Source organism: Rhinolophus sinicus, chromosome 18 (assembly GCF_057876585.1).
Source record: "Rhinolophus sinicus isolate RSI-liver-muscle chromosome 18, RSI-T2T, whole genome shotgun sequence".
Classification (NCBI taxonomy): domain Eukaryota; kingdom Metazoa; phylum Chordata; class Mammalia; order Chiroptera; family Rhinolophidae; genus Rhinolophus; species Rhinolophus sinicus.
Window position 1 is genome coordinate 7,892,128 of NC_142518.1, and position 22,101 is coordinate 7,914,228.

Genomic DNA, 22,101 nt, shown 5'->3' on the forward strand with positions numbered 1-22,101 from the left:
TTCTCGTGCCCACTTAATATCTCTTGCTTTCTTTGGCCAGGATAGAGGGGTCAACTTCTTAATCTCTTCACACACACACACCCTTCTCTCCAGCTATCACTGAAGCTTTGTACTGCATTAGTATGGAGGGGGGTGGGGAAACATAACACTGCTTCCATTTAATCAGGTGTGTTTGTCCAATAGGCGTAGCTATCGGGACAGTGAGCATAGTACTTGTGAAGGGAGGGGAAGGACTTTTTCTTCCAGATGGCTAAAGAGGGTGGGAGAGCGGGGCTGACTCCCTGGTGAGGTCACTACATTCCCCTCTCAGTGGGAAGTTCCAATTCTTAAAAGGTTATAACCAGCTTTCTAATAAAAGTGAGAATTAGGAGAGAGGAAAGGGTGGGAGTCCGGCAGGCAGGAAAATGCCCTTAACCTGGTGTGCTTCCCTTGCCTGGAGCTGAATGCCATCACTTGAAGACAAGCTCAGCATAAAGGGCTGGGATGGCTAGCCCTACCTTAGAAGAAAAAGTTCTCATTGCTTGGACTTCCATTTATACCGCAAAGCAGAGCGGTGTTTTTATATTTAAATGCAAAAACAAAAACATTATATACATGGGTGTGCAGATATGTGTGGCTTATTCTAAAAGAGAAAAACCGTTCTGGTCACCGGAAGCCAAATTTAAGGGGAGTAGTCTGACTAGAAATGAGGATCTCCTGTTAAGTGGGGGTGAGGGTGGCGGTGCTTGAAAAGTTGCCTGTTTGGGGCTGTTATTCCCTCACCACCACCTAAGGGTTTCTCTGTGCCCTGCCCAGCCTTCTGGAGGGAGTGGACACTTGTCAGTTCACAGATGGAAGCATGTTATAGCAGCAGCAGTCACCCGAGCTCCGTGGCTTTGCTTTCAAGTACACATGTACCTGTACACACAGGGTATAGAAATAGGAGTTGGTTGGTCACCTTGAGCATGTTACTCACAAGGGGGCATTGGGGTTATTTTCTGGAGGGACTAGCGTGTCACTAAAGCTGGCCTTTTGTTTTATATATATTTAATTTTAAAGCGCTCTCTCTATATCTATATCTATATCTATATCTATATCTATATCTATATCTATATCTATATCTATATCTATATCTATATCATCTATATATAAACAGCAAGGACAAATCAAGACTTTAGATCAGCGCTATCGATACAATAGTCCCCAGACATATGTGACTGATTCAATGTAAGTGTATATTAAATAAAATTAAAAGTCAGTTTTGGGGCCACACTGGCAACATTTCAAGTACTCAATAGCCACACTTGGTTAGGGACTACTGTACTGGACAACAGAGATACAGAACATTTCTACCATCATGGAAATTTCTATGGAACAGCCTTCTGCATTATAAATAATCACAGAAGCCCAGCTCAGTATTTTGGTCATTTTTATTAGGCCTATGTTAAACTAAAATGAAAACTTATGTTAGGAATTTGGGGGGAAACGCCACATTTGCTCACCTTTAATCATTTTTTGTCACTTTGAGGAAATATACCAGAGAGATTGACTCTTTATTAAATTAATAACTGAGTCACAGAAAAGATAATTGCTTCCACAATACTATTTGTTAGAGCTCAGTCTGTTTTCAGAGAAATTATTGCAAAAATGCCCTAGTCAGAATGATCATGTTTTCCTCAAATATGAACTTCTGTGTAGTTTTTAAATGACTACAAGTTCTACCACATCAACCTAAGGGGAATTATTCATAAACATCCATATATTGTTTTCTTCTGGTTATTTCCAGGAAGAGCAAAGAGAAACAAGGTGTATTAGATCTTCCATAACTGAAAAAATTTCCTTCGCAATCACAGTGCTAATCAAGAGAAACTATCGATGTTTACCGAGGAGAACAACTCGTACAAGTACCCAAATAAGCAAGCTGGATCCACTCACTCCATGGAATTGGAGCCTCTCAGAACTTACTGGAGGAATTGTGGTATCATAATGTGTCAGAGCTAGAAAAGATTAGAGAAAACATCTAGGGATAAAGAGATCGAGATGCAGAGTGAAGGGACACAGCCAGTTAGTAGCAGAACCAGCACTTCAGGGGCAACAAGGATCTGTTTGGCCTCAGATCACTGGTGTTTTCCTTTTCAAAGCCTGGCCAGAACAGTGAGTGGCCTTTGGCTGAGATACTGAGGACACATCGGAGTGTCTGAGGTGTCTGTTTTATCCCACGTCAGGTTCAACCACTTCTTGTAACTTCCACAGATGGTAATTGTCCAATTCCTGACATGAACAGAAAGTTACAAACAGCCCTTTGCATTCACCAGCTCTCAGTGTCAGAAAACAGAGATCAGCCACTTTTGCCCTTCAAGACCGTCTGCTGCTTTCTTCAAAGGAGGCAACAGTTCAAAGGAAAGTAGCAATGTGGGGGCTCATTGTTCTGGCAGGAGTGCGCTGGGTTTCCGAAGCCTCAAGGGAATTGGGGTTGAGGACCATGTCGACTTGATCAGGCCTTCAAACAGCCTTTCCTGATGTAATCCTTGAGAAGGTCTCACTCGGGAGCAAGGAGAATACCTTTCTCCCTGCCTCGATGCCTTTTTTAATGCCTTGCTTTTTTTGTCTCTTCTCCAGTGCAGAGGTCATGGGATATTTATGAGGAAAATGCACAAGACTTTTAATATTCCTCCAAATTTTGTACATCCCTAAAACATTTCAGTGTACATCTCTAATATTTCAATCCCCTCAGCTTTGAGATCAGGCAACTGCATCACCTACTATATCAACTACATTCTCAACTACAGTACCTACATCACAGGATTGTGGCAGGAGCAAGTGCAATCTTTTACTGAGTTGGAGATTCTGGGTTTATGAATATGAATTTCCTAAGAGACTTTCTGCTGCTAGAAAACATGCTAGCCAAGAGGTGCTCCTCCCCCAGATGGAAAATTACTTCAGCAAAAACCCTTCAGATTCAACAGGGAAGAAGTAAAGAGTTACATGTTATACCCACCAATACCAAGAGTTTGGGGATGTCTCTTTAGTGCCTTTTTCTTGTATTAAGCCTTATATTGCTATTGCATAGGTGGATGAGATGGAAAAAATTCCCAGACCCTGAAGCGTGACAACTGGACCCAAATAATGACACTAGGAGGGTCTGTATTAGTTATCTGTTGCCTTGTAACAAATTACCCAAAAACATTGTGGCTCAAAAAAATATTTATTAGCTTACATTTTCCAAGGGTCAGGAAACTAGTGGTTCTGGCTCAGGGTCTCGTGAAGTTGTAGTTAAGAAGTTGGCTGGGATTGCAGTCATCTGAAGACTTGACTGTGGCTAACAGATCCACTTCCAAGATGGTGCACTCACAAGGGTGTTGGCAGGAGGTCTCAGTTCCTCGCCACATGGACCGTCTATAGGGCTGCTTGAGTGTCCTGATGACATATGGCAGCTAAGCCATGAGAGAGACAGCAAGGAGGACACCACCATGCTGAGACCATCAGTCTCAGAAGTCACACGTCACTTCATCATATTCTTTATTTAGAAGTGTCTTTAAGTCTGGGTCACACTCAAGGGAAGGGGAATTAGTCTCTACCTTTTGAAGGGGAAGAGTTTCAAATAATTTGTGGATATACTTTAAAACTACCACAGGTACTAGACTTATAGGGGAGATCACTTTGTAAATTATATAAATGTCTGACCATTATGCTGTACATCTGAAACTAATATAAAATAATATTGAATGTCAACTGTAATTAAAAAATAAAAATTAAGAAAAGACTGCCACAGGGCCCCTGATTGGGTGGCTCACCCCTCAGCTTTCTTGCAGCACCCCATATGAGCTCTGTACCTGCCAAATCTCCATGATCATAAATGCATAAGCCTGGTCATATATAAAAGGCTTTGGAAAATTGGATAGAGAAAACATGAAATAGTATAACATGAAATAGTATAAGAAGCTTTGCATTGTTTTGTCATTCTCCTTTGGTTAGGTATTCATTGGAATGTACATATCCACAAACTCTACATATTAAAACTCCCTTTATGGCCTATTATTAATCTAAAACATATGGTGATTGAGACGGGTTGGATTATAAGATAACTTTGTCCACGAGAACAAATAAAAATGTATAAATGAGATCCAAGAAGTAGCGTTTACATACTTTCATGAGGTCATTGCTTACAGGCACTTTGTGGGCAAATATTTCATTTAATTGAATCGCAGAGGATAGATTTAAGCGACACATAGAAATGTTCATTAAAAAAATTAATCTTCTTGTACCCTGGATCTGAGGGAAAGACACTGAAGTCTTAAGTATATGCCATATACACTACCATATTTTGAGGAAAGTGGATCAGCTATTTTTTTTAAAAGCTATTTCTCTTTATTTGTTATTTTCCCTAAAATTCTATTGTGAAAAATTTTAAGCATGCAGAAGAATTGAAAGAATAGGACACTAAATATTTGTACTTCCTCCACCTAGATTTGATCATTTTGACATATTTACTTCTCTCTCTCTCCATATATATGTGTGATATATATGTGTGTATGTATGTATAGATCTATGTCTATCAATAAATATGTGTAGATATATATATATATAAATCATGCAAAAATATTGCCTTTTTTGTTGCTGACTCTATTAAAAAGTAAGTTGCAAATATAATGGCACTTCACCCCTAAATACGTCTCCCATGAAAAGGGGACATTCTCCTAGATAACCTTAATACCATTGTCATACCTAAGAAAATTAATTTCATTGTATAGTCTTCAGATGCAAATTCTCCCCATGGACGTGTTAAAAAGACACACAAGCCAGCTTGAAGGTGCTCCTACTGACAAAATCAGGAAAAACTTGAGCATCAAAATAAATAATGAAAATAAAGGATTATAATCCATTGAACAAAATAAGAAACCATGAGTTCATATTGATATAAATAAATGGAAGTGGAGGGAAGAACAGGCCTTGTCCTTATAATAATAGAAAGCCCAAAGGAATGAGAAAAATCATCAAAATAATAATTTGTGGCAAGAATCATCCACAAATACTAAAATCAGTGGATGAAAGGTTGAGGAGTATAGTCATTTTTAATTGCTGCTGTAACAAATTACCACAAATTGTGTGGCTTAAAATAACACGAATCTATCATTTCACAGTTCTGTAAGAAGTCCAAGGGGAATCTCACTGGACTAACATCGCGGTGTCAGCAGGGCTGCGTTCCTGCCAGAGGCTCTAAGAGGAGAATTTTCCTTGCTGTTTCCAACTTCTAAAGGTATATTAATCATGCTTTTTTCTTTTCTGTATTTCTGATGCTTTGACATCTTGAGACTTAGCTAACCCTAAAGAAACTGCCTCCCCCAGGACTAGCAAATTTCTAGAGGAAATAACCTGAGTACCTCCAAAGAGGCCTTTCATATGCAAATCAACCAATCCAGAGCCCACACCCCAATCACCTCCCTTACGGGCCCTTACACTCTCAGCCACTATTCCTTTGCCCTACTCACCCCTTGGCATGTACTAGACAACTAGAGACAGGCCTACACCCGAAGCCCACTGAAGTGATTCATATTAGCCAATCCTAAACCCGCCTACCCTACCTCGCCCTTTTTTTCCCCATGGAAACCACAATGAAGGCTCTTGCTCTTGTCTTCCTCTCTCTCTCTGCTTCTTAAATAACCCTGCTCCTTCCCTGTGTAACCCCCCATGGTTTGGCATGTCCCCTTCTCTTGGGATCTGTGAGGATAACAAACTATCTTCTTAATGGTACTCATCTCCTGATCTCTTGGCCTCATCGTACCTGAATCATGATAAAATCTACATTTTAAAACAAGGGTCACTTGCATTCCTTGGCCCATGGTCCCCTTCTTCCATCTTTAAATAGTAGGTCAAATCCTTCTCACACTGTATCACTCCAACCTTGCACTGTCATTTCATCTCCTTTGACTCTGACTTTCCTGCCTGCCTCTTCCATTTTAAGGATGCTTGTGATTATGTTGGGCCCACCAGAATACACAATAACCTCCCTATTTTAAGGTCAGCTGCTTAGCAATCTGAATTCTATCTGTGACTTTAATCCCCCTTTGCCATGTAACCTGATATATTTACAGGTTACAGGATTAGTACGTGGACATGTTCGGGAGGTCATTCTGCCTACCACAATGAGTAAGAGGATATTTGTATAGTCTCAACATTTCTCCCCACAAGATATTTAATTGCAAAGGGGAAAATAGTAGCTTTATAAGAGAGAACACTGTCATACAGCACTTTAATCAAATTTAACATCACCAGTAATGGGGCCAACCTGACCTATGATATGCTGCACTGAGAACTCAACATCACTTTTATGTTCTTCCTGACAAAAATGTAGAACCTGAGTCAAACCGTGAGAAAATAGACAAACTCAAACTGAAGAACACGATACAATAACTGGCCTGTATTCTTCACAAATGTCACGGTTATGGAAGACTAAGACTAAGAAAGACTGAGGAGTTGTTTAGGACTAAATGAGATTAAAGAGACAGTACTAAATGGTGTACTAATCTGGAAATTTCTTTTGCTGTAAAGGACATTATTGGGAAATTGGCAAAATTTGAATAAGGTCAGTAGATTATATAATAGTGCAGTATCCATGTAAATTACTTGACTTTAATGATTATAGTGTGGTAATATAAGAGAAGGTCCTTGGTTTTAGAAATTTTCACTGAAATATTTAAAGAAAAAGAGTGTCACGCCTGCAACAAACTTTGAAATGATTCAGGAAGAAATATATATGTATATATATGTGTGTGTATATATGTATATATGTATACATATACGTATTTACATATACATGTGTTTGTATATATTAACGTGCGTGTGTGTGTGCAGGAAAAAATTACTGTGGCAAAATGTTATATGATTTATATGATAATTTTTTGTATTGCCACTTTTTATGTCTGAAATTATGTCAAAATAACAAGTTAAAACTTTTTTCTAATTATTTTTGAATTACATAGTTACTTTTGTTCAATCCAGAATCCAATCATGGTTCACCGAACCATTTGGACATGATGCTCCTTTAGTCTTTTTTATTTTTTTTAAGTTTTCATTCAATTTATTTGAACTAAAAAAAAAGGTCACCTGTTTCTCCATGCCCCTCATGATCCCCTCCTCTGGCAACCACCAATCTGTTCTCTGTATCTGTGAGTTTGTTTGTTTATTTGTTCGTTTAGAGTCCACAAATAAGAGACATCATATGGTATTTGTCTTTGACTGACTTATTTTACTTAGCATAATTACCTTGAGGGCCATCCATGTTGTTGCAAATGGCCGTATTTTATTCATTTTATGGCTGAATAATATTCCATTGATGGATGCTTAGGTTGCTTCCATGTCTTGGCTATTGTAAGTATTACTACAATGAACATGGGGTACAGATATCTTTTCGAATTAGTGTTTTCATTTTCTTCAGATAAATACTGTGTTTCCCCAAAAATAAGAACGGGTCTTATATTAATTTTCGCTCCATTAGGGCTTATTTTCAGGGGATGTCTTGTTTTTTCATGTACAGCAATCTGTATTTATTCAAATACAGTCATGTCATCTTCTTTTGGAACATCATCATAATGTACTAAGTGCGTCCTTCTGGCTAACGATCTTAACTGAGGCTTATTTTCGGGGTAGGTCTTATTTTTGGGGAAACACGGTACCCAGAAGTAGAATTGCCAGATCATATGATAGTTCTATTTACAATTTTTTGAGGAACCTCCATACTCTTTTCCATAGTGGCTACACCAATTTACATTCTCACCAATAGTGCACAAGGGTTTCCTTTTCTCCACATCTTCACGAACACTTCTTATCTCTTGTCTGCTTGCTAATGACCATTCTAACAGCCGTGAAGTGATATCTCATTGTGGTTTTGATTTGCATTTCCCTGATGATTAGTGACATTGAGCATCTTTTTATGTTCCATCTGTATGTGTTCATTGGAAAAATGTCTATTCAGATTTCCTGCCCATTTTTTAATCACATTGTTTCTTTGCTATTGAGTTGTATGAGTTATTTATATATTGTATATACTAGCCCCTTATCAGATATATAATTTGCAATTATTTTCTCCCATTCCTTAGGTTGCCTTTTCATTTTGTTGATGGTTTTCTTTGCCGGTCAGAAGTTTTTTACTTTGTTGTAGTCTCACTTGTTTATTTTTTCTCTTGTTATTTTTGTTTTTTGTGTCAGATTAAAAAACATCACCACCAAGACCTATGTCAAGGAGCTTACTGCCTATGTTTTCTTCCAGGAGTTTTATGGTTTCAGGTCTTACATTTAAATCTTTAATGCATTTTGAGTTAATTTTTGTGTATGGTGTAAGGTAGTGGTCCAGTTCCATTCTTTTGCACATGGCTGTCCAATTTCCCCAATACCATTTATTGAAGAGACTGTCCTTTCTCCATGGTATATTCTTGGCTCCTTTGTCAGAAATTAATTGACCGCATATGTGTAAGTTCATTTCTGTGTTCTCTATTCCATTGATCTATGTGTCTGTTTTCATGCCAGTACCATACTGTTTTAATTACTATTGCTTTGTAATATAGTTTGAAATTAGGGAATGTGATGCTTCCAGCTTTGTTCTTCTTTCTCAAGATTGCTTTGGCTAGCCTTTTAAAATCTATAATAGTCTTCCCCAGTTTTTCTTTCATGACATTGACTGTCTAAAGCAGGACTGGGCAGACTCATGTCATATTCAGGGGCCTCTGAGAAGAGGAGGGCCATGTGGTCACTGCAATGTAAGACCTTAAGAACTCACATGTTGTTTTAAACTATTGGACATAAAGGATGAAGTGAGGTAACTCAGGGATGCCCCTAGAGAGCAATCAGGAATAAGGCCAAGAATGGCTTGTGACAGAAAGATCCTCAGATTCTTCTTCTACTCCAATTTCCACTAGCACCTTTCAAGCCACCCAGTTATATACATTCTTCAATATGCAAAATTGGCATTATCTTTTTTAAAAAATACATTTTATTTTGAAAAATCACAAACTTACACTATTTCCACATGACATGATATTATATATAGAAAATCCTAAAGTCTCCATCGAAAAACTGTTAGAGCTAATCAACAAATTCAGTCAAGTTGCGTGACACAAAATCAATGTACAAAAATCAGTCGTGTTTCCGCATACTACCAACAAATTATCTGAAAAAGAAATAAAACAATCCCATTTTCAATAGCATCAAAAACAATGAAATACTTAGGAATAAATTTAACCGAGGAGGTAAGAGATCTATACACTGAAAACTATAAGACAACAATGACAGAAATTCTAATAAATGGAAAGATAGCCAGTGTTCATGGATTGGGAGAATTAATATAGTTAAAATGTTCATACGCCCCAAAGCAATCTATAGATTCAATGCAATCCCTATCAAGATTCCAATGACATTTTTTACAAAAAATAGAAAAAAAATTTTTTTATTTGTGTGGAACAGCAAAAGACCCCAAATAGCCAAAGCAATCCTGAGAAAGACAAATAAAATGTAGGTTTTATTATTATTCATGTACGGTGAGGTCAAAAGATCAGGAGATGATTACCACTGAAGAGATAATTTGTTACGGCTCGCAAGAGGAGAGGGCATGTCACACCACTCAGAGCCACATAGGGAAGCACTGAGGTGGTTAGAGGCAGAGAGAGAGAGGGGAAAACAGAGCATAGCCTTCATTGGGCTTTCCACTGGAAGAAAAGGGACACGTAAGGTAGGCAGGTTTAGGACTGGCTAGTATGAATAATTTCAATGGGCTCTGGGTGTAGGACTGTGTCTCATTGTCTAGTACCTGCTCTGAGATGTTTGAGCTCCAAGTGTTAGGAGCTTCATAAAGGAAGTGCTTGGGAGTGTGGGCTCTGAATTGGTTAGTTTGCATATGAAAGGCACATTTGCAGGCAAGCCATTTGCTATCTCTAGGAATTGACTAACTCTGGGAGTGGCAGCTGCTCTATGGTTATTAAGGCCCCAAGATGTCAAAGCATCAGAAACACATGGTTAGTACATATATCCAGAGTTTGTAGCTACCTGTTTGGTCTTCCAGGATGGCTCAGTCACATGGCTGGTAGCCTCAGTTCCTCGATAGGTCTTAAAAATCTGCCTTTTCTGAACAAGAAAGACTTAAATGGAAACAGCTAAGCCAAATGGAAGACCTCCAGTTTCAGCAATTGATGCTACATCCTGCCCTCAAAGCAGGTTTTGACAGACTAGAGAAAGGACAAGACCCATGTCCTGAAAGGGAAGGGAAAGTTTGAAGAAAACAGAAAAGGGAGATTCATGTCTGCTTTGCCATTTTACCCAGGGCTCCACCTGTGGCCCACTGAATGTACTTGAACGTTATTATACTGCAGATCCCAAAATAAATTGCTTATTTTAAAATTAAAATTCCAAGTCTGTACTATATTGGTATATGGCCTTTTATCCCATTCGTCTGGATTGTCAAGATGTCTCTATGTTAGCACCGTGCTTCATGACACAGTATTCAGTCATTTAGTCAACAACTATTTATTGACTACACATCATATGCCACCCATTGTGATGGATGTTGGGGATCAAGTGGTGAAAAGACAAATACAAATATGGTCCCCTCCTCCCTGAAGATTACTTTACACTCTAGTGGGGAAGCCAGAAAATCAAGTAACCAACAACTACATGTAAGACTGCAACAATGACAAAGGCTGGTAGTCATGGTAACCACAAGGCCTGAGAGTGTTGAAGAGGTGGCTTCACCGAAGGAAGTTAGAAGGAGGGGAATATCAGATGGTGGTCTCCAAAACAGTACATCCATTACTATGTTGAAGCCACCCAGATTGACACCATGTTTGGAGGTGGGATGAAGACTGTGAGCAAGTGGCAAAAGTGTCTTATCAATGATGGGGAGTCACCAGGAGGTCAGCAGGAGAGACCGAAGGTGGTATAGCAGTAAAATGTCGTGACCTGGAAAAAAGTTTCATTTTATTTTTAATGAGAATATGGAGGAGAATGACCAGGAAGAGATCGTGAAGAACAAGGGGAATAGTAATTTGGAAAAAATGAATGCAAATTTTGTAATTTTCTAAAAATGCCCATGGGCCTCCCCCTCCCTTCATTGGAAGGTTAGGACAGTGTGAAATTGATTTCTGAAAGGACTCAGTGTTGTTAAACATGGCATTCAGCTGTTTGTTAATGATCCTCCCCATGTCTGCCCTTCCTTCCTATGACTTCATGTTTTGTCTCTCTTCCTGATAAGCATGTTTCTGAATTGTACGTTTTCCGCTGCAGATTGACATTCATAATTCTAGTGCTTTCTAATGCACAATTTGTTCCTCTATTTCAGTGTACTTCTTTCAGCAGTAGATCTGTTTACAGAACAGCAGCCTTAAGAAACACCTAGCACAATAAACGATCCATCAACCAGAGAGCATATTTCTCAGCAGCCCACTTGTATTTCATAAATCATGGAGCAGTTGTTATAATTCATTTGCTCAGAAGTCCATTTTATTTTCAATCTAGTTATTTTGATTGATAAAAGTAAGATGGTTAATGGTTTCTTTTCTCTAAACTTGTAAAAGACAGGTACATACTTACTAGCTTATTAAAACAGTGAAATCCATGGCACATTGCATCCGTGTGGTGAAAAATCATCATTTAAGAAACTAGATTAGCCTTTATACCTGGTGAGAGAAAGTGTTCAAATTCAAGACCTTGTGGCAGAAATCTTGGCTAGGCTAAATTCAGCCTTTGACTTCCTTCTTCAGTGAATCTGGTGTCTCCATCCAATTCAATGTCTGCCATTTAAAACATATACACAACGATAGTTGGAATTTTCAAGGAAGCAAGTAATACTAATGACTAGAAATGCCTCCTTATACAAGCTCTCACTTTTACACCTTGCAGGAAACTCTTATTTTACCTTCTGAAAATTATTTTAAGTATCTGTGAGAACAACTATTACATAAAACAAAGATCGTAATAGATATGGAGTTTAAGTTGCAAAAAACAGAGAATTGAATTTTTAAAGGGGACATCAGAAAATGAAAGCCTTCCTTTTTACCTAGCTTTTGGAGACAAAAAATAAATAAATAGGCAGAAACTTTCATAATCCTTATTAGATACCATCAGCTAATGTATCATTAGTACAGATGGATATGAACAAGTGGTTAGTTATGTTTATGGATACATGTATATAGGAAAAAACAGTCTTGCAAAACTATAGATTGAAACACTCATTAGAATTGAATCTGAAACACAATCCAAACTTCCTGGAAGTGTGTCCAAATAAGTGAAAGGGTTAATGAAACATATCTGGCTGTGGCTTGTAAGGACAGAGGAAGCAAACAGCCTAACAAAAAGAAAAGCAGACAGGAGAGCATAAGATTGTTGAGACTGTTCTTATTAACCTCCTGCGTTCATATTGGAGATAATCTAGAAGGGTCGAGTCAATAATTTCCTACTGTGAAGAGAAGAGGTAACCATTGATTTGTGCCTTGTGACTCAGGCTAACTGCCCAAGAACCTTTTCAGCATCCAAGAGTATATAAATGAATGCTCTGTGATGCAGGAAAAAGGTAACAAAGGATAAAGCAAGGCCATGGAGAGAAGCAAACTGCTATCATGGCAGTATCTCAAGCCTGCAAACTTGATATTCCCAACCCCATTCCAAAAGTAATGTTCAGAGACCACAGGTACTACAAGCACGGATGATTTCATACTTCTGTGTAGAAGGGATTAGCATATGGCATAAATGCATGCAGCAGCTTTGGGCCCTCACAGTTGCTGGAAATGATTCAGGGGTCAGGTTTTGGAGGCCAGGCAGGCTACACTTTTACTGGAATGCTATGAGTCATGTGTTAGTTGGCTGGGTGAGGAGACCACACTGGCCTCATTCTTATATTTCACACAATCCAGACTGGTAGCCACCTGGCCAAGATTCTAACAAGACTCACTAGCAGATAAGAAGAAATTATATAAAAGTTCAACCACAGAAGAGAAAGACTGAACATTTTTAAACCTCCAAACCAAAAACTGAAAGCTAAAACAACTTTCTACCACAGGACTTTTATATGACCAGTAACTTCTGTGCTCCTCCCAAAGTATTTAAGAAACTATTTGATTGGTGTGAAGTTTTGATTATTACCCCATTTAAATACTGTCTTTAAAAGATCTGCCCAGGTACTTGTTTAGATTGGAAAGAACAAAAGTCAGATGTTTTGAATACCTCAAAGTCCTAGCTCTGGATGTCTTAGTTATGTGACTGTCAGTTATGATTAGGTCAGTTGATTTAAGATAGCACCCAGGGTTTATCTTCTCATATTGAAAAGTCCAGAGGTGGTCAGTCCAGACTGGTGTGGTGACTTAACAAAGTCACTGGGCAATCAGAGTCCTTTCTGCTTCACCATTTGCATACATACCTAGCTTTCATCCTCACTATCACAAAATGACTGCTCCAGCTGCAGCCATCACATCTACATTCCAAGAGACAGGAAGGTAAAAGGAGGAAGGCAACAAGAGACACATCCCCTTCCTTTTGTAGGAGACCTTCTGGAAGTGCCACCCAACAGCTTTCAGGTTAGCCAGAACTCAGTCATATGGCCACACCTAGCTGGGAAATACATTCTTTGAGTTGAGTTACCACCTTGAAAAATATCTGGACCCTTTGACTAAAGAAGGGAAGAATGAATATTAGGTAGGCAACAAGCTGTCTCAGAGTGACATTTAAAGCTGTTAACTTCTCTGAGTCCATAGCCTCATTAAAATGGGTAGATAACGCCTACATCATGTTGTCAGTGAGGAGAAAAGCACCCTGCAAATATTAGCTGTTAATAGTCTCCCCAAACCTAACTTAGAATTATCAGCATCCAAGTGTACATTCAGCATTACTGCACTTTCTAGAAAACTCAAGTCTCTAGTCAGAAAGGGCACCGAATCTGTTTCCCTTGCTGCCTCATTCTAGTCCTAGTAACTGGACATCTGCTTTTTTCCTGTGATTTCATTCTTATAGAATAATTTTAGGAAATGTCTCTGTCTCCATTCCGTCTTCCTAGTTCTCTAGTTCCTCCATAACTGGGCCCAGCTCTTCCTGCTATATTGCCACCTACCTTTAAAACCTTATGGTCTCTTCCATTTTATGCACACGTTTCAGCGGTTTCTAATGCATCTCAAGTTTTCATAGGATCGTTACTTTCTCATTTTCCTCATGTCTCGTTGAACGTCCTGGGAAACCATCCGCAAGAACTTAGTAAATATATGTAATGTCATGTGTATTTCTAAATACAAACCATTACATTAGTTCCTACTTAGAAATGTGTTAGTGACAACTAGTGTGCTTTGTTCACTACCATGCTTTCCACCTGGTGTTCTAATAAAGATCAATCTGCAAATTTTTAAAGACATTTCTAATTTAAATTCTTTAATTTTCTATAAGATATGCTCTTCAGGCATTCCATGCAGTGTTAAAAATAGTTAAGATTTACAGGTGTTACAATTGTAGTTTAAGGGATTCAGTGAATTGTTTCTGAATTAAAATAGCTCATCCATGACCTTCCAGGCTACAAGCAGTAGGGTAAGACCTATATCCACTGTCTGTTTCCAAATCCATGCACTTTTCTTTATTCACCAGACAAAATGCCCAATTCCCCTTAAAGTCAATGTGAGTCACACTGCTCTTTTAAATGATGCATTGAGAATATTCAAGGTTTAAAACTTAGGGTTATAAAATCTGCTTCCATCATGATAAACTATACTATTAGCATTCATGATTTCAAACACTGAAATAAAGGGGAGGGCATGAGGGGAAAATCCATGCTACTCATTAATTTATAAGGCTTTATCGTACACTAGTCTATTTGATACACAGACAGGTCAATCAATCTTGACTATAATAAAAAAATCTTGCTTGTCTAAGAATAGGTATATCACCCAGACCACATTTTCCTTAAAAAATTATTTTCCTGTAGGTAGCTTTATAAGAACAGAGAGACATTTGTAATGTCAGAAGATTTGGGAATTATTGGTGAAATTTCAAGCTACCAAGGTTAAAATAATTGTTTCATATAACCATGCCTTGCAGGCTGGTGTGTAAGGTTGGTATATTGTTGAGGAAAAGAAGGTTCTAACCTAATAGAGCCAGACATTTTATATACAGAAGATGCTGAGGAGTAGGCACAGAAAATTGACTGCATGAATGCCTGGAGCTAAATATATTGATTGAAAAGGTCAGCATATTTCACGAGTCTCAAGCCTTCTCATCCATTAACCCAAAATATTGAGTGTAACCAGGGAAACCAAGTGGAAAATGGAAAGCTCTTAAACAATAAAAGGGTTTTTGTCTTCCTGAGATGAGACCTGAATATCTTTATCTTCATCCCTGGAGCGTTTTCACTGGAGCCCTAGAACTCTTGACTGGGGTGGCTATGACTGCATGAAAAATGAGAAATCCATTATGGATCACAGCTAAAATGTGAAAGCTTGTTGAAGTCTCACTAGCATGCTTAATCAAATGAATCACTTGGTCACAACAATAATAAATATTAGTCTTTAGAGCTAAGAATATAGGAATTTACAGATAATGACCACCAAATACGGATAATATTATACATTTATTATTTATATGTAGTGTTTTACAAATTAACCATATTTATCCAGTACATGACAGGATACAAGAGCTGCCTGTGGGAAGCAATTTATGGTCCAGGAATATTGGCCAGGACAACTCCATTGAACTGGCAAAGGGTATGGCCCTTGGCTTCCCTGGTCTGTGTGATCTCATACAGACAAGAGAGACTAAGAAGACACTGCTGGAACCAAGACATGGCTTTGCTAATTGAAGGATATGGAAGGCTTCCCTCCCTTCCACTGCCTCCCTTAGGCTCTGAAGACCTCATTGTGCAGGAATGAACAGACCAGAACATTGATTCACCACCACGCCCCAGGCCTTCTCATCTTTCAGTTCCATTGCTTGAATTACTCTGTCTTCTGCTCCTCCTTAACTAGGAGGTTTCACTCAGATGAAGTCCAAGCACATCTGTTCAGGGGTCCCATAAGTTCTCTAGAACTTTCTGGAACATAAATTCTCTGTGGGAATCATTAAATTTCATTTGTTTCGAAGTTTGTCTTAAAAATACCGGGGGTGCCAAAAAATGTACACATTTTAAGAGATGTTATCTATGTATTACTTTTCGAAGTGAATTGACTTATGATAGCAATGTGTAGTATGATGTTCGTTCAAAAGATGGCGTTAATCAAATGAATGTTAGCGTCATTCACTGTATTATAATTTTAATACAGTTTTTTCCTTTCTTAAAATGTGTATACGTATTTTTGGCACCCTGTGTATAATAACACAAGTATATTCTAGGTTATCTGGTCAACTATCTTACAGCCCTGTACCGCCATACAATTTCAAGATCCACGTTTGCATTTCTCTTGATGACTGCATTGATGCCAAGTGATCTGCTTGTGTGACAGGTTTGACTTTTGATGCAGTTTCTCACACTAGGGTTAACACAGAAATCCACATACATAATTTTAGGACCTGAAAATCCTCAGAATTCCACTTTCCCTCATTCATCCTCTCAGCCCTTGAGTGTTTTGTCCTAGACAGCTATTTGAGTTAACGTGATCTCCGGGGAAAATTTTTGATGTCTAATTAATGTCTGTCAACCTCATGTCTCACATAAAGATGCTCAGTTTCTTGATTGACACTGTGTCACCAGTGTTTTTCTTTCACTGTACTGCATTTAATGTTATAAATTTTGAAAGACTATCATGGCCAGATTTAGAGAATTGGTGATGGGAGTTGGGGATGCCACAAGTAAGAGAGAAAAGGATCAGTAAGACAATGGAGGGGTAGGTTATTTTTGTCTGCTTAGGAGGAGCAGGACAGTATGAGAGGAAATGGTGATGTTCTCTCATATTTACAATTAATATAAAAAGTGTTGAGGCGGCCAGTTAGTTCAGTTGGTTAGACCGCAGTGCTCATAACACCAAGGTTGCCGGTTCGATCCCCACATGGGCCACTGTGAGCTGCACCCTCCACAACTAGATTGACAGAACTACTTGACTTGGAGCTGATGGGTCCTAGAAAAACACTCTTAAAAAAATAAAATTGCTGTGATGGAAGAAAAAGAACATGGATTTTGGAGTCACCCAGACAGTCATGTGACTGGGGCAAAATGCTTGGCTGTTTCAAGTCTTGTTTTCTTAATCTAAATAATAGGAATAAAAATACTAATACCTTTTTAATCATTGGCACTAGAAGAATTAGATGGACATATTTTTAAAGATAAGAACTTTGACTCTTACATCACATGCCAAAAAACGAATTCAAGATGAATCATAGATTTAAATGTAAATGCTAAAATTATAAAGCTTCTAAAATAAACAGAATATCTTTATAGCCTTGAGATGGGTAAAGATCTCTTAAAGAGGGCACAAAAAGCTTTGACCATAAGAGGAAAAATTGATAAAATGAACTTTATCAAAATTAAGGATTTCTGCTTTTCAAAAGACACTGTTTACATCTCAGTAAATTTACATTTCAGTAAAATTATCCCTTTAGCACTCAGATACCCTACATCACTCTGAACTACAAAGGCATCTCCAAAGGCCAAACCCTATGATGAGTGATGCTAATGACCTGAAAGCTTTCCTTTTGAGGTGTTGATGAAAGAGAGAACAATTAGTCTGGGGAGGCAAGATTTGGGGAATGGAGTTCCTTCTGGTTGTAATGAAAAACAAGTACTTATTTTCAGTTTTATAAAACCAGTTGCATGTCACATTTTCTGAACTTGCTTTGTGTGTCTTTGCTGTGGCAAAAGGGACAAATAAAGTAGTATTTCTGAGCACAAAGTCGAAGACCTGTGGGCAGCTCAGAAGCAGACAGTTGAATACTGCAAGAGGCAGGGAGAAGAGGATTAAACTTGGAGCAAATTGCAGAACTAAATTACTGAAATATGCATACTTAATTATCCACATATAACCCTCTTGAAGTCTCAGCAGTTGCAATAGACAGATTTGCATACTGAAAGTTCCATAATGCTTCAAAATATTGATGATTTTGTATTGATATGAGGTGTGATCAAATGATATGGTGAATGTTTAAATTTTAAAAAATTATTACAGTAAAAGACACATTGCCATTAATCCCCCTCAAAATATTCCCCCTTGCTTCAAACACACTTATCCCATCATTCTTGCCATTTTCTGAAGCGGTTCTGGGAGTCCTCTTTTGTGAGTGTCTTTAGTTTTGCTGTCGTGGCTGTCTTGATATCCTGAATTGATTCAAAACGTTTACCTTTTATGACCATTTTGACTTTGGGGAAGAGCCAGAAGTTGCATGGTGCCAGATCTGGTGAATAAGGTGGATGAGAACACACCGTAATGTTTTTATTTGACAGAAACTGTCATGTACCAGAAGCGATATGTGAGACAGAACGTTGTCATGATGGAGGATGATTTATAGCACACTTCAAAATACACCTTCTCTCAACCATAGCTCACACCCAACTGACTGCACCGAACAAGCTGAAACTTGTCACACACTGTTACTAAGGTTTGACATGCTGCTTCCATATTGAAGATCCCTGCCTTTCTGTTGGATGGCACTCAGCAGCCATATTTTGTGATCACAATGAAAAGACTTTGTGTCACATATCACTTCTGGTACAGCAATTTCTGTCAAATGAAAACATCACAGTGTGTCCTCATCCACCTTATTCACTGGATCTGGCACCATGCGACTTCTGGCTCTTCCCCAAAGTCAAAATGACCATGAAAGGTAAACGTTTTGAATCGATTCAGGACATCGAGACAGCCACGACAGCAAAACTAAAGATACTCATGAAAGAGGACTTCCAGAACTGCTTCAGAAAGTGACAAGAATGATGGGATAAGTGTGTTCAAAGCAAGGGGGAGTATTTTGAGGGGGAGTAATGGCAATGTGTCTTTTACTGTAATAATTTTTTTTTATTTAAACAGTCACCATATTTTGTGATCATACCTCACATATCTTTTTTTAAGGCTTTAGATAATTAAAATGTTTCTATAGTATTTGGGAACACAGAGTGAAATAATAATTGTGTAGTTCTTGCTGTCTTGTTTGCAAATGATTATAACTATATTAGTGAAACCCTCTCCTGGGTTGGATTACATGTTTTACAAAGTGACAAGGTCAATCCCACATTTCGAAGAATGATCTTCTTTCCATTATTCTTTTTCATATTCCCATCCAGTAAAAGGTATCCAAGGGTGCAAGTTAAGTAAGGGTTGATTGTAGCAGGAATCGGTCCACTTTTACTGCTACCGGTCTTTGTGGACCATATGGTCTCCGTCACAACAACTCAATTCTGCCACTGAAGTGCAACAGCATATATAGATAATGCATAAATAAAAGGGCATGCTGTGTTCCAAAAAAACTATTTATGGACACTGAAATTTAATTTCATATAATTTTGATGTGTCATGGAATATTATTCTTTTTTATTTTTTTAAAGCCACTTAATCATGTTAAAACCATTCTTAGCTTGAGAACAATACATGAACAAGTGACTGCCTGGATTTGGCCCAAAGGGGGATAGTTTGCTACTCCGTGGTGTCCAACGAACTTAAAAGAGTCTGGAACCTTTGCTACAAATAAATGATAGAAATTTATTCAAGGGTCTTGGAGTTTGCATATTGGGAACACAGCTAGGCAAAAACCCGGAAGTGTTCCAAGGAAGAAAGAAAAGTTAAAAGTTCTTACAGTAAAAAGTAAATTCTTGAGAATTATCAGTCTTGTATTCTTAGCCCTACCATTGATCTCAGATGGTTATCGGTCATATGTCAGGCAGTCAGGATGATGGATGCCAGGTGGGCTGCTCAGTCCTGATGGCCTGGATAATAAATGTCAGGTAGTTGCATATGGGAGTCATTCAGGGGGTAATCAGGTGGCCTGGATGCTTGTCCTTCAGGTTAAAATGTTCTAAAATTAGTTGTGGAGATGGTTGCATAATTCTGTTACCTGGAGGTCTAGATGTATATCCAGGCAATGAGACTGGACTACAAGGTTTTAAAAAGTTTAAGTTCCCAGGCTAGTTAGAACAAGAATGGAGTCTTTCCTCATGCCTCAACCTTCATAATGTTAATAATTTTAGCAGCTTGTTTAAAGTGACTCCATTTTAGATATTCCTTATCTTCACCTTTTTCTCACTAGATTAGAGTAATACTGATATTTTCTAGCTGCGTGACTTTTACTAAGTCATTTAACTTTCCTGAGACTTAGTTTCTTTATCTGTACAACTTGGGTTGTCAGATACACCTTAGAAGGGTGCTGAGGATTAAATGAATAAAATATGGAGAGGTTCTATGTATGCTGAAAAGCACTTTAAAAATTAAATATTAATCTACTTAAATATTATTAAATAATGTGTTGCTATATTTATACATTGGATGTTATTATACAAGTGGTGAGCCATAATACCATTATCATATCATCTAAAAGAAACATAATAATAAAAACTAGCAATGGCGAACCTGATGCAAAACTATCCTAAATAAATTGGAATTTCTTTTTTGTTGTTGTTTGTCTTGACTTTTTTATTGAAAAAATTTGACATGTAACATTGTGTAGATTTGGAATTTCATTTTTAACAAAAGAAACCTTGAACTTTGTCCATATTCTTGTTTTCTCTCTCTTAGTTGATGGATAACATGATAAATTGGGGACATTGGGGAGTCAGGCAAAAGTGAAAGATGGGTAAAAATTGAGTTAAATTCCTGTTTGAAACTTCTTGCTCATATGTTCAAGCTGCATTTTCCTCCCTGAAATCATTTAGGTAAGAAAGAACATGTTTTCTGGATGATTCAGACCTCTACCTGCCTCAAGGCAGGATGAGATGATCTCTTAATGCCTTTTTCCTGTCAGTGGTAGACATGACCAGTTACTAACTAAAATTAAACTTAAATTGCTGAGCACTGATGAGATCACTGCACATATTGCTGTTCTTTATATAATTTCTGTTTGGGGACTATCCAAACAGAATAAGCTCTTGTTCAAAATCTTTCATGTCTTAATTTTTGAAGAGCTAGTTTTCAAGTTATTAGAATTTATATAGATGGAAACTTACCAGCCTCCTTTTTTACCTTCTGTTCTTAGTCCTCTAGCTATACAATGCCAGCACAACCAATTAAGAGAAAAATGAATTTAATCCACAGACTTATCTACTTACCCTGGAGCACCTAGGGCCTTGAACACTGTAGGAACTTAATAATATTAAGTTTAAAGAATTGCTTTTAATGAAGCAATTATTTCCTACTGAATAAATAAATCGTTTTAGAATCACGTGGACCCATACTTGGTGTCACTACCCTTTTCCTTGTCTCTTTGTTTCTTCCTGTCTTCAGCTATAGAAGTCATTTAAGCCAGAACCACTAGAACAGTTTTGCAATTTAAAATGGGCCCCCAGGCCTTGGTCTCCTGCAAACAGTCTAGACAGAGATGGATATGGAAGCCTCCAGCAAGAACTTCTTTGCTTGTTCTTTGTACTATGTTGAGAAAACCACATGGAAATAAAATCTTGATTTCAACGATTTTTCTTATTTGCATGTTGTTGCTTTTAACAAGGCTTGCTGGTATCATTTTACAACTAGAAAGCAGATTAAAGCTTTTTAAATGGCATAAATTCACTCTAGGCTTAGCGTTAGCATTTTTTATACATTAGCTCTAAAGTAGTTTTGATAATGTGCATTTCCTCTTTAGCTAATGCCATTCGAGACAAGATAATTAATCCTACAAATGGTAACTGGTTAATACAGAACTGATTAGAACCTTGGGAAACCCTTTAATGATATATATTTGAGATAGAAGTAAATAAAGGGGGAAACGCTTCAGACTTGTGGCAGACGCAGGTCTGACCTTTAATAATATAAACAATAGACTATTTATTGTAATGCCTCCCAACTTGCCCTCACACTGCCCAGGGGAGCCCCAGAGCTAAGCTTGGGTATAGTAAAACTCTCAAAAAGTGTTAGACTCTGTTTCAATCCACTTTAATTTAAAATATATGAAGAATGGTATAGATCAAACCTCACTAGTTTGGGATTGTCTTTCACAGAAGGTTGAGCCCCTCCATGACAGCCTTAGAGAATTCCCATCCATGGG

The 22,101-nt window shown here is 37.9% G+C and overlaps 1 long non-coding RNA gene across 3 annotated transcripts in view; it reads left to right on the top strand.

Moving 5' to 3' along the window:
• Window positions 1-22,101, top strand: part of LOC109454989 (uncharacterized) — a 57,010-nt gene that overhangs the window by 25,205 nt on the left and 9,704 nt on the right. For all 3 annotated transcript variants that reach the window (XR_016019932.1, XR_016019933.1, XR_016019931.1), the window contains exon 4: window positions 5,121-5,236. This is a non-coding gene — a long non-coding RNA (uncharacterized LOC109454989). The remainder of the gene's footprint in view (window positions 1-5,120; window positions 5,237-22,101) is intronic.